The sequence below is a fragment of the Pelophylax lessonae genome (assembly GCF_965119305.1).
Source record: "Pelophylax lessonae genome assembly, chromosome: 3".
In the NCBI taxonomy this organism is placed as follows: Eukaryota; Metazoa; Chordata; class Amphibia; order Anura; family Ranidae; genus Pelophylax; species Pelophylax lessonae.
The window spans coordinates 499,891,903-499,906,141 of NC_138770.1; positions in this window are offsets into that span (position 1 = coordinate 499,891,903).

A 14,239-nucleotide genomic window follows, 5' to 3' on the forward strand; every position below is an offset into this window, starting at 1 on the left:
AAGAGGGGCTGTCTAACATGCCAGTTCATCAAACATGGACAGACCACGATCTGTGATGGGTCAGGCAGGGAATACCAGATAAAGCAGTTCATCACGTGCTCCACTGACTATGTGGTGTATGTTTTGAGGTGCCCATGTAATTTTTTATATGTAGGATGGACTATAAGAACCATGCGAACCCGAATAGGTGAACACCGGAGGTTAATCCACAAAGGGTGAAATAAACATAACGTCCCCCGCCACTTCCTACAAGTGCACAAAAAAGATCTTAAGGCGCTTGAGGTAATGGCTATAGAATCCATCCCTAAAGGCACCTTGACTGACAATGAGAGATTCTCCCTCTTATGTAAGAGGGAGACCTTTTGGATATTTAAATTTGGGTCCTTGGCCCCTGGGGGCTTGAATGAGGAGTTGGAGGTACACACAATAGTGTAATCAGTCTGTGCGTTTTTTTTTTTTTTTTTAATGTATATATACATATAATTTTTTTTTATATTTTTTATTTATTATTATCCTTACATCCAGTTATTTCTATTTGTATTTGCATCTATTTTTAATTTTTTTTCATGCGTTTTTATTATGCGTTTTTTTTCCCTATGCGTTTTTCATTATTTCTTCTCATATTTGCAGTTTTATGTTTGTACCAGTACTGAATGAATATGTCCACTATCATTACCAACTGTTTATGCAGTAGCAATTGCTTTTATCTATGTTCCTTTTTATAATTTTCATAAGAGTGGATGCTGAGGGGTTAATGATGATATTGAGACACTGGGTGCCCGCCCCCTCCTCCACCTTAAATGTTAAGGTTGCTGTTTCCCCTGTGACTTTGACAAAGCACAGCAGTGCGAAACATGTCGTCACGGCAACCCTGATGCTTTCCAGGCCGGGTCCCGAAGCTTGCTGACGTCACTTCCGGGTAACGGCCTCCGTTGTGGATACCTCTGGGTGGTAGCTCCGCGGCACGTCTACACTGCTTCAGTGCGAGCAGCCACACTATCGGGTGGGAGGAAGCCACGCCACCCTACCGGCTGGTCCGGTCTGCTTTTGGCACATAAAATCCTTCTCCCTCCTGCCTGGTTCCCTGTTGTGATCATCTACACAGTTCCGGCTCACCCAGCGGCTCGGTCATCCTGTGACCCCCAGCAACGCCACAGATCTGGTTTGGAACACATTCTATTATGTTTTAATCATCTCTATATATTTTTTATAAATAAACTTTTCAAGGTTTTCCATCAAGCCTGCCTGAGTTACATTGTAGACTATGTACCGTGGGATAGCGCTGCTGCCCCTCCCCCCATATAATGTACAGAGAGCACACATTACAATCCCTTTACAAATGGATGCTCTGTCATTTGTGCTCCATGCCACAGCTATTAAAAAAGGTCAGATTAGAAAAAAGTGGAATAATAAATAGACAGCATGGAAAACGTGAGAATGCATTAAATGCTGATAGGGTAATCAGCCCTATCTAAATTGACCCTAGTTTGTGTATGTACCCATGTATGGGACTGATGGTAATGTAAATTTTATGTAAAGTACTGTGTAAATTATCAGAACTACATACTGTAAATATCTATTAAAACCTAATAATAATAATAATAATAATAATAATAAATAAACCACGGTAGCAAATACAAGAGTAATAAACATCTTCCATGGCCTGATTTCTGCTTCATATAGTTCAGGTCCTATTAGCAGTTTAAGTAGTTATGATATTGTAGTACAGTGTGGCAGCTTTTGTGACAGTTCTAGCAGTGCATGTATAGTGCTACAGAGAGTGCAGAATGGGAGGATGCATTCCAATATGTTCCTGGTGTCATAGGTCACATGATGCAGAACCACAGGAGAAGTCCCTTTTCCACATATTATTCTGACTCACATGCTCATCAGATCTACACAAGGGTATAAGCATGAAAAACACTGACTAATGGAGCCTGGGACCTAGGGGCTACACAAAAGGTACTAAGGGGCCATATTCAATCCTCATTCTGCAATTTGAGAACTAGTTTATTGATGCTTTACTGAGGTTTAATAGGAATTCTGTTTAAAAAAAACCTCAATAAATGCTTACAACAAAGGATTGAGAATTGATTCACCTATTGTACGTGACAAGGGTATTGTATATGTCCAGGGGTCACCTAGGCTAACTAAAATCCACCCCCATCTTTATCCTTCTAAATCAGGGGTGTCCAAACTTTTTTCAAAGAATGCCAGATTTGATGAAGTGAACATGCGTGAGGGCCGACCATTTTGCCTGGTCTATTAAAATTAAATACAAATGAACTATTTTATGCTAAATTTATTGCAAACGGCATACTTTTCATTTCATCACATGGATGACAAATCTAAACAGGTGTTAAATCACTCTGCCTTTCATATCTGAAGGCTAGATGAAAAAAAAAATCCAGGAAGCTGAAATATATGTCAGGAATATTGTAAAGTACATTACATATTATTGGTAATAAAGGTTGTCTGTCAACTTTTAAGTTAAAAAAAATATGAACAGGAACATAACATCAAGTATACATGTTGTGTCCAAATATATTGATAACTGATTTAGACAAACTGACATTAACTGAGATTTTACAATGTATTTATCTCAATCCAGAGCATGCGTGCTCCCTAATCAGTCACATTGGGTTAACCACATATAAGCGCTATATGAACCCACCGATGATGATTAATGATGGCAGCAAAAAATGAATGATGCCAATGTATTTTTCCAAATTACCTGTAGGGCCGTATGAAAGCAGCCCGGGGGCAACAATTGGCCCGCGGGCCGGACTTTGGACATGCCTGTTCTAAATGAACTGACACCACACCAAGGCTGAATTTTGTGGCCATAGCAGCCATTTAAATTAACTACAAACACCAATACCATCAAGCACTACACATAACAAATTAACTAATAACTGTTTACCTATCACTATCCCTTGTCTTTCCAAACCCAGTCATGCAGGCCTTAGCCCCCGTTCACACTGGGGCGACCTGTCAGGCGACCTGGTCGCCAGACAGGTCGCCGTAGGTCGCCTTCCATAGAGAAGCTGTGGACCCGTTCTAATAGGAGCGACACAAGTCGCTTCGACTTAGAAAAAGGGTCCGGAGCTTCTTTGGGGCGACCTGGAGCGACCTGCATTGACTTCAATGTTATGAAGTCCGTGCCGGCCGCTCCGAGGTCTCGGTGCGAGCAGCGCACCACGACCTATGAGGTCGCCCCGGGAAGTAGCGTCGCCCCAGTGTGAACGAGGCCTTACAAAGACGCCTCTGTCTGCTGCCCAAGGAAAGATGAAAAGATGAAAATGACTTTCATCTTTCCTAAGGCACCAATAATAGAGTCGAGAACACTGAAAGCAGGAATATATTAAAGTTTTGTTTACCCTAATAAGTATTTTAAGAATAGGTATGATCTAGGAAGTCCACATAGTCCATCAAATGTATCCCTAGTAAGGATGTCTTCTGTTAAGCTCTTTTCATTTTGTGCTTGAACTTTAACCTAAGATTATAGTTGCATTATTTTTTTAAATTTTACTCTGGATTTTAAATTGACATTTTATGCTGGCTTTTTTAACACTGCAATGGAGCCCCCTTGATCTGCCAAAACTACAGTAGAGTCCAGAATAAATATAACAAAAAAAACTATCAGCGCAAAACCAAATATGTGATATAACACTCAAAATAGGTAAAAACACTGTGCATGAATAATGTACTGAAAAAGTGCTTGAATATCACTGTGCATAAAACAAATATAGCCGGCAGCAAACACCAATCGTGTTCACATCCCACAATAAATCAAAATAAATACAAAAAATGTGCTGCGCCAGACGTGCACCAATAAACATAAATGATGTTAATATAATCAATATCTGAAGTCCATACAAGCTGTGATTGTGCTCAAAATCCAATAAATGTGCATTAGTGTCCAAGTGTCCAAATCAGAAATGCAATCTGGTGAAAAGTGCACACCAATCTGTGAAATCCCTCCACCTGCTAGATTGGCCTCTCACCTCCAAACAGGACCCAGACGGGCCAGCAAAAGCATGTACTGAGGATATCAGACTCCTGGAAATGATGAACATTCTTTAATACTCAAATTACTTTTTAAATCCAAGTGATACTTTGAAATGTCAAGCAATTCATTTTAAGTCAAGCATTAAATATAATAACACACGGAGTGGGGTTTAAGACCGCTCTGTCACAAAAAACGAATAACAAAAAACAACACATTGATGAAGGGGAATTGTCCGCTAAATTTCTTTAGAAGCCAACAGATCTAGCAGTTTTGATGTCCTGTATACTTTGCTGTTCTTCCTACCAAACCCTACTTCACTTCTGTTTCTGTATTGACATGGAAATTGGTGAGCGGAAATACTGAGCTCACTGGGGGACACAGGAGATCAACACTTACAGAGGTACAGTGCCAGTGTTTGAAGAAACTTCAGTGACCCATTTGTCCCAATCAAAGTGAGGTTCTGCAGAGAGGGCTGTGAGAAAGGTAACTATGTATTTTCTTCCTTACAAGTACATTATCTTAACTTAATTTTTTCCAACAGTCACCTTACTGTATTATGTATTTCTATTTTCTATTTTTTTTAGTCTAATATTCAAGCTTATTTTTTTAAGTTTCTCTCTGAGTCTCTGTTGGGGCGATTAACCATTGTCACTGAGACAAAAGAGATGGACAATCAAACATTTTGCAGTTGCCACTGTGTCATGGACAGAGATAAATTTACACTGAGAAAGAGATTGTCCAGATGATGCATTGGATGCTAATGTGTGTTTGATTTTCACATTGATTGCAACTGTTGCCTTGAGGAAGGGACACTGCATAGTCCAATGCCTTAACTATATTTGACCTATACAACAGTACATAAATAAATGCATGTGAATTATTTGCACTGGAGTCACTAGATGACACAGGGTGCTCCGGAGTGCATTGGAATCATGGGGTGCACAGGGGTGCACTAGAGTCACAGGAGGGGCCACTGAGAAGGCAACGAAGAACACACTTTAAACAGGCACAGAAGGATGAAAGCAGGCACAGTGGAGGCCTGGAGAACACTTAGACTCAGGAGGAATGAAGAAGGCTGAAGCTTTAGAAACAGCAGACACAGGAAGACATGGGAGCACAAGTATGGAGGTAAGACTCTGGTAGCACAGGGGATGCTCTGGTGTGCACTTAGTGTCATGAGGTGCACTGAAGTCACTAGATGACACAGAATGCAATGGGGGTGCACTGGAGTCAAAGGGGTGCACAGAGGGTGCACTACAGGCATAGAAGAAGCAGAGGTGATTGGGGAAATTGACAGCTGAAGAGGCACCGAGGAACACACTGAGGCTGTAGGTAGGTGCAGAGGGGGCGCACTGTGTCTGGAGAACACTGGGACTCTGGGGGCATGGAGGAGACTGAAGCTGCAGGCATGGAAGACCCTGAGAGAACAAGAATGCAAGCAAGACTCTGGCAGAAGAGGGGCTTGGTTTAGGCATAGTGACACACTGCTCAAACACTTATCCATGAAAGTCCTTGCAGTTCAAGGTAGCATCAATCAGAAGCGCTGTCTCCTTGGGCTCCAATGCTCCAAGAGAAACCTGGAGGTTCTGAAGGTCAAACCCCAGACAGGATATCCAGTGTTGCATCCCAGGAGGGATAAATGTAACACACTGAAAAAGGAAGTAAGGGGACATTTTCTATTGGGGATACGGTACCTGTTCTGCTGTTCTGTCTTATACAGTATGACTCTTCTAAGCCAGAGCCCTGCAGAACTCTTTATTCAATCCTATGTAGTGTTTATATTCAATGTTTTGATTTTGAGAAGTGGATTTGTGGGTGATATCTTGCTGGATCAAGTAAAAAATCAACCAGTGAATGCACTCTTATGATCTCAGGAGTGTCCCAAATTTGATAAGAAATGCAGGTGGAATGCAGCTGAAAGCAGGCTGCATTTGCCCTACCACACAAAAATGATCCATTGCCACCTGACTTTAGGTTAAATATTTTTCATATGTGGTTGACTGTTTTCTGACAAACTAACATACTGATGAACAATTTAATTGAAAATCGTTTCAATTTTAGGCCTCATTTACACCATGCTTGCATAAATACTGATGAAAAAAAACGCACACATTTGAATTGCATAGAAGGCTTGTTCACACCATGTGTGTGTATTTATTAGGTAGATCTCTGCAAGGACACAAAGAAAACAACTGTTTTCTATGTGTCCTGTTCACACCATAACATTGATGTCATATGAGGTTTTTTTTTCTGTGCAAAAATATGCAAAAAAAATTCTCTGCAAGGGCACGAAGAAAACAATTATTCTCTATGCCCCCTGTCCACATCACAGGGTTGGTGTCATGTGGGTTTTTTTACATACAGATTTCAGCACAGAAAAAACACACACGACACCTACTGTATATTGTGGTGTGAAAAGAAACATGGAGAACATTTTTTTTCTTTGTTCCCTTGCAGAAACTAGTTAAAAAATACTCATGTCTCTGTATGTGGTGTCAGGATTCCCGATAAGGCAGTACAACAGGCCCTCCTGTTCAGTTCAAATGGAGGCCTGGGCACTGCAGAGCAGGTGGACCGGCTGTGCTCGCTTATTGTAGACATCAATCCTCTTGTTCCCCACCCACAGCACTGCCAACTTCTCCTCTTCTCCCTCTGGATGCACTGCAGTGGGATCAGTTCTAGCTTCTGCGCCCTTATTCCACTGCTGTCTAGGCCCCCTTACCTCACAGTGCTTCCAGCTTCCCTGCTCTCCTGCGGGCAGCTGCTTTGGGCACATAAGAGAAGATTCAGAATGGAGAGAAGGGGAAGAGGCCGGTAAGTATGTCATTTATGAGCCCCTTTCTTTTCTAAATGAACACAGTGAGCAATTATTACTGATCGCTTCTGTGTCCATTCATCACTGAAGTATATTAAACTGTGTTTACTATGCTTCAGTTTGTGCATGATCAGGAAGTCACTGAACAATTCCTATTCATTCATCTGTACAGCTGAGACTGCACAGAAAGAGATTAATGAATCTCTGTCCTCAATGCCTTTCCTAATCTTAAATGTGAGACACCAGGGATCTGGGGACCCCTGAAATGTCCCCCCAAACCCCCCAACAGGGCAGTTCAAAAAAATTTAAATAAAAAAAAAAGTTTATAAAAAGGTCTTTAAAAATAATTTTAAAAAATGACTTGTTCACATATTCTTTGCTCTGTTTAATTTATGCTTTGGCTGCAGAGCATAGTACTGTATATGTACTAGAGATCGACTGATTATCGGCAACATCGATATATCAGGGGCCGATCTGCACTTTCCCTGATATATCGGAATCGGCTTTTGAATTACCGATATATCAGGGAAAGTGGCTTGTACCGGGGTGATGCCTGCAGCTAGAGGCGTCACCTTGGTACCGGTGTCCATAGGCGACGGTCGGCTGTCTTGTAATGACAACCGATGCGGCTGAGATGCCTCTCGGCTGTCATTCCAAGGATTGGGAGGGGATGTCCACCCCCCTCCCGCTACCCTCCGCGGCTCGCCCGGGTCTCCCGTCCCACCGGGAGACCCGGGAATCCTAGCTTCACCGTCACCGTCTGACCCGGGTCTCCATTTCTTTGAATTCGGCGCCACCGCGTACCAGGAAGTGATGTCATGACCTGACATCACTCCTGGGTACTGGGGGCGCCGAATTAAAAAAACTTACAGCATGACCAAAATATCGGTATTGGCGGTAACAAAACAATATTGGTCGATCACTAATATGTACACCCTTACCCAGTGTCTCTGTTGCTAAAGGGGTTAGCGGTTGATCAGTAGGAAAAGAGCAGCTTAACCCTAAGGACTCATTCACACGGGTACTCTGGCCTTGTGAATGAGCTAAATGTTAATGCTGCTGGAGCCGCCTTTTACTCCAAGGGGACACAGCGGCTGCACAAACACAGTCACAGGTCCTAATTTAACAGGTGTGCCGGCATAGGTGAGTGGCCCTGAATGTACACTGCCTGTGTTTGGGCCAAACTCCTCCACCCATACGCCTGTCAAATTAGGATCCGTTGCTGTGTTCCTACAGCTGCTGCGTTCCCATAGGGTAACAGAGCCATCTGGAGCTGTGTGCAGACAGCCTATAATTACATAAACAAACTGCTGGTAGGCACTGTACAAGCCACAGCACCCATACAAATGAGCCCCATAACCTCATTCACACACAGAGCTTTAGCAGGAATTTTGTTGCGTATGTGTCCACTAATAACGATTTTTTTTTTTTTTTTTTAAATTATAATTTGATATTTTTGAGTTGGATGGGGGGTCTGTCAGGTGGGCTGTATTAGGTCCTGTGATTTCTAACAGCAGCCCTGTGTAATGTGCACAAGACCTTAGTTGAAACCTTTCACACAAGAGTTTAAAAGAATTCCAGGTATAAACAGAAGGTATCCATTACATCCGGCAGGTGGTGCTGTGGAGCGGAGGAGCAGAGCAGAGCGCGGGATCATAGGCTGACAGGGCGTGCAAGAGAGAGGAGCGTGTGTGTGGCCGACCGCATGTGAGTGGGCGAGTAAACCCCCCCCAAGAGGGGCGGCGAGCGGGTCGGTAACCCCCCCTCCCTTGTTGCGGCTGCGAGCGGTGCAGTAAACCTCCCCCCTTTTTGCGGCAGGCGGCGAGCAGTGCGGTAACCCCCCCCCCAGACAGAGAGGGAGCAGAGGAGACTAACAGAGCAAAGGCTGACCGGGAATTGACAGAGGGAGGCGGGTGCAGAGCAGAAGACTGACCATCTGAGGGAGGAATCGCCATCAGGAACTGCAAGGGACAGGCTTAAAGGGACACCCACTAGGTAAGTAAGACTGGTGACTGGTGACTGAGATTGAACACTGACTGAGGGTGTAGTGTAGTACCTGAGCATCTGTGAGTTCCTATTACTACCTGAGTGTCTGTGAGTACCTATTACTACCTGAGTGTCTGTGAGTACCTATTACTACCTGAGTACCTGTGAGTACCTATTACTACCTGAGTGTCTGTGAGTGCTTATTACTACTTGAGTGTCTGGGAGTACCTATTACTACCTTAGTATCTGTGAGTACCTATTACTACCTGAGTGACTGTGAGTACCTATTACTACCTGAGTATCTGTGAGTACCTATTACTACCTGAGTGTCTGGAAGTACCTATTACTACTGTGAGTGTTGTGCGACTGTGAGTGTTGTGCGACTGACCGGGCTGTGCGACTGTGAGTGTTGGGCGACTTGGAGTGTTGTACGACTGACCGGGCTGTGCGACTGTGAGTGTTGTGTGACTGTGAGTGTTGTGCAACTGACCGGGCTGTGCGGCTGTGATTGTTGTGCGACTGTGAGTACCTATTACTACCTGAGTATCTGTGAGTACCTATTACTAGTGAGTGTTGTGCGACTGTGAGTGTTGTGCGACTGACCGGGCTGCGCGACTGTGAGTGTTGTGCGACTGGGAGTGTTGTGCAACTGACCGGGCTGTGCGACTGTGAGTGTTGTGCAACTGTGAGTGTTGTTAGACTGACCGGGTTATGCGACTGTGAGTGTTGTGCGACTGACCAGGCTGTGCAACTGTGAGTGTTGGGCGACTGGGAGTGTTGTGCGACTTGACCTACTGATTACCAACAATACAGACCTGCTCACGGATATAGAAATACGGGGCAACTTAGGAAACAGTGACCATAGGTCAATTAATTTCAGTATTAATCATAGTAATAGGAAACATAAGGGTAATAGAAGAAAACTGAATTTCAAAAGAGCCAATTTCCCAAAACTGCGTTCTCTGCTAGAAAATATCAAATGGGATAGAACCCTGGGAGGAAATATCAAATGGGAAGAACACGGAGGAAAAATGGGAGTGCTTCAAGAGCATACTAAACAAAGGGATTGGCCAGGGCATTCCAAAGGGAAATACATTTAAAAGAGCAAAACTAAACCCTGGGTGGCTAAACTCCAACATAAAAATGCATATTAATACTAAAGAAAAGGCCTTCAAAAAATACAAGGCTGAGGGGTCATTGGCAGCATTCAAGCATTACAAAGAGTGTAATAAGAAATGTAAAGACAAAATCAAGGCGGCTAAAATAGAACACGAGAGACCTATAGCAGAGGAGAGTAAAAGGAACCCTAAGAAATTCTTTAAGTATATAAACAGTAAGAAAGCGAGGCCAGAACACATTGGCCCCATAAAAGACGACAAAGGAGATTTGGCCACAGAGGACAGGGAAAAGGCGGTAGTTTTAAATAATTTCTTCTCTTCAGTCTTCACAAAAGAATTGGGGGGCTACAATAACCCAGCTTGTAAGGCCAAACTATATAACACACCTCAGGAAGTTCCGCCATGGCTAACAGAAGATAGACTTATAACTAAACTAGAGAAACTTAACATAAATAAATCACTGGGACCGGATGGCTTGCACCCGAGGGTTCAGCTAGGTGATTGCCAGACCATTATTCTTGATCGTTAAGGATAGTTTACAGACCGGCATGATGCCAGCTGATTGTAAAAAAAAAACATCATACCAATATTTAAAAAAGGGCCGAGATATATCCCAGGTAACTATAGGCCGGTCAGCCTAACATCAGTAGTCTGCAAGATTTTGGAGGGGATGTTAAGGGACCACATACAAGACTTTAGTAATGAAAATGGTATTATTAGTAGTAATCAGCATGGATTCATGAGAAATCGTTCTTGCCATACCAATCTATTAACATTCTATGATGAAGTGAGCTGCAACCTAGATAAAGGTAAGCCTGTGGATGTGGTAGATCTGTACTTTGCAAAGGCCTTTGACACCGTTCCCCACAAACGCTTACTGTTCAAACTAAGGAAGGTAGGTATGGGCCATAAGGTGAGTACCTGGATAGAGAACTGGCTCCAGGGGAGAGTGCAAAGGGTGGTGATTAATGGGGAGTACTCGGATTGGGCGGGTGTGGAAAGTGGGGTCCCCCAGGGTTCTGTCCTGGGGCCCATCCTGTTTAATGTTTTTGTCATAAATGATTTAGAGGAGGGGATATCTAGTACAATCACAGTATTTGTGGATGATACTAAACTAAGCATGCCAATATCTTCTATGCAGGATGTGGAAACCTTACAAGCGGACCTGCACAAAATAATGGGGTAGGCAACTACATGGCAGATGAGGTTTAATGTTGAAAAATGTAAAGTAATGCACTTGGGTGCCAGAAACCAGAAAGCAAGCTACTCACTAGGGGGAAACCTCTGGGTGAGTCTAGGATGGAAAAGGACCTGGGGGTACTGGTAGACAACAGGCTTGGCAGTGGCATGCAATGCCAAGCCGCTGCAAGCAAAGCCAACAGAATACTGGGATGCATAAAAAAGGGGATTCACTCCAGAAATAAAGAGATTTTTCTCCCTCTCTACAAGACTCTGGTCCGGCCACATCTGGAGTATGCTGTCCAGTTCTGGGCACCGGTCCTCAGGAAGGATGTGCTGGAACTGGAGAGAGTCCAGAGAAGGGCAACAAAAATAATTAGGGGAATGGAGGACATCAGCTATGAGGAAAGACTACAAGCACTGAACTTATTCTCTCTGGAGAAGAGACGATTGAGGGGGTATATGATATCAATGTACAAATACTGTACTGGCGACCCTAGCATAAGGAACAAACTATTCAGAGAAAGGGAATACAATAAGACACGTGGCCACTCACTAAAACTAGAGGAAAGGCGGTTTAACCTTAAAATACTTAGGGGGTTCTTCACTGTAAGAGCAGTAAGGATGTGGAATTCTCTTCTGCAAACAGTTGTATCAGCAGGGAGCATCGATAGTTTCAAAAAACTATTAGATGGGCACCTTAAAGACCACAACATACAGGGGTATACAATGTACGGTTAACAGCAAACACACACACACATCATAGGTTGAACTGGATGGACTGATGTCTTTTTTTCAACCTCACGAACTATGTAACTATGTAAAAAATAATTAAACATAATTACATTAATCCAATGCAACTATGCATATACAGTAGCATATGCCCGATGCATTGATTTCATGGGGTCAGTACATATATATATATATATTTGTACATGTACATGCCTATGTGATGTGATGATGTATACCACTAATGATATGGGATATATGATCAAAATATGTTATTGTTATTATTTTTCTGTAGAACAATTAAATTGTCTTAAAGGTCTCTGGCCCTGAAGAAGCTTTAGGCGAAACGCATTGGATCTTTGAGGACCTACAGACTACATCCATTATGAGACATTATTGTTGCCAACTTTGTATTTTGTGTCGACGATTCCTAAGGGAATATGTTTTTATATGTAAATATATGTGTATGCATACGTATATCTTTTTTATCTTCACAATGAAATAATAACATTTGTTTTTTGTTTTTTTTTTAATATAAATTGTTCTATTTGTGATAATCCCTCCTTTACTGGCCCTAAAAATCCCGCTTTTTCTTTTTTTGATTACTGTACAGTACTATACCAGGCCCCTGAATGCTGCAAATCACTGAAGTAGGCTACAGTGATCTGCACTAGCTTCTGAGTCCTGTGCCGAGCAGCTACCCTGCTACATTGTGACCAGAGGAGGCATAGGCACCATTCAGAGAGTACTTTGCATGTTTTTAACAAATGCAAAGCGTTTCATGATTGGTGAGGTGGGATGGTGATGTTCTGTTCTTATCCTCATCCATTCATTGACAAAATGCAAAGCGTTCTCCGAATGACTCCTGTACCATGCAGTTAACCTCCTGTGTTCAGTAAGCAGCAGGGCAGTCACTGCATTAAACATGGAAGCTGGTTGTGCCTCCTACAGGGATTTCCAGCTTCCAGATGAATTAGCCAGGTATTGTATACACAAAGTTACATTGGTTCAATCTAGACCAATGTAACCATGTAAAAATATCCATCCCTGGAATTCATCTTTAAGAAAGCTGTAGAAGGAGTTTTTTTTAGCTTTTTCTGCAGTAGCGTTTTTTAGCTTTTTTTTTTATTTTTTAACAAAACTATACTCCCACAAAAGCTTATGGCTCAAAAACGTTGATAAATGCAGATGAGCTGCGTTTTTCAGCATTTTTCAGCGTTTTATGGTGTTTTTCAGCATTTTTTAGCTTATATCAGAGTTAGAGTGTTTTGACAGCTGAAAAACTCAAAACCCACTAGTTCTGGGGGTTTCTTCCATCCAGAAATTGCCCCTGCCAAAAACAGCCTATGGCCCCTTCCGTTTGTCCGTTTTTCATCCATCCGTTGACGGATGATAAATGGACATCAATGCATCTCTATGTAAAAACGGATGACAGCGGATGATCAGCCGTTAACATCCGTTTTCATCTGCTTCCATCAATGTCCGTTTTTTGGAACGGATGAATGCCCTATTTTTCATCCGTCAGGAAAACGGATCGGATGAAAAACGGATGTAAACGGACAAACAGTCTGTTTTTCAGATGGATGAAAAACTGATGAAAAATGGATGAAAAACGGATGAAAACAAACGAAAAACTGATGAAAAATGGATGAAAAACGGATGGAAAACTGATACATTTTGACTTGACTGAACTGATGAACTGAACGGACCGTATGTGTGAAAGGGGCCTATGTGTGCATGGACACATTGGATAACATGCTGGGGAGTTTACTGGCTGCAGAAAAAAACATCTGATGCCAAACCTAGCAGCTGTAAAAATGTCCAGTGTGCACGAGGTCTTAAACAGAAGGTAAAATCTGTACATCATTTTTCATTCCACAATAAGCAAATGTACAAACTGATACACTGAAAATCCAAACTCTGAATGTAGGTGGAAAACAAATCACTTGTTTTTATTTGCATCTCATTAGAAGCTGATTAAATGTGATTATAATGGTTGTGCACACATTGAATAAATTAATTTGATTGCACAAAGATCCTGTTAGTCATGTGCAAACCAATCAAAATTTGATGCTTAGCATTAGAGTAAAGAAAATCCTAAAAACATTGTTAGCTTATCATCTATCATGTAACGAGGGCTAAAGCTGAAAAAAAATAGATGCTGTTTTTAATGCCGAAAGTACACAGTGAGAATTTTCAGAATATATGACTGCATGGATACAGTTTTATTTGTGTTATATCTGTTACCTACAGTATTACATAAAACCTGAGCTGAATATATTACACATTGCCTTTGGAAAGCAGGGTGAACGCTTTCCATTTTATTAATGCATTGTGACACCATGCATTAAACTGCCAACTGGTGTTTAGTAATTAAAGCGGCCAGCATAATATAGCGTT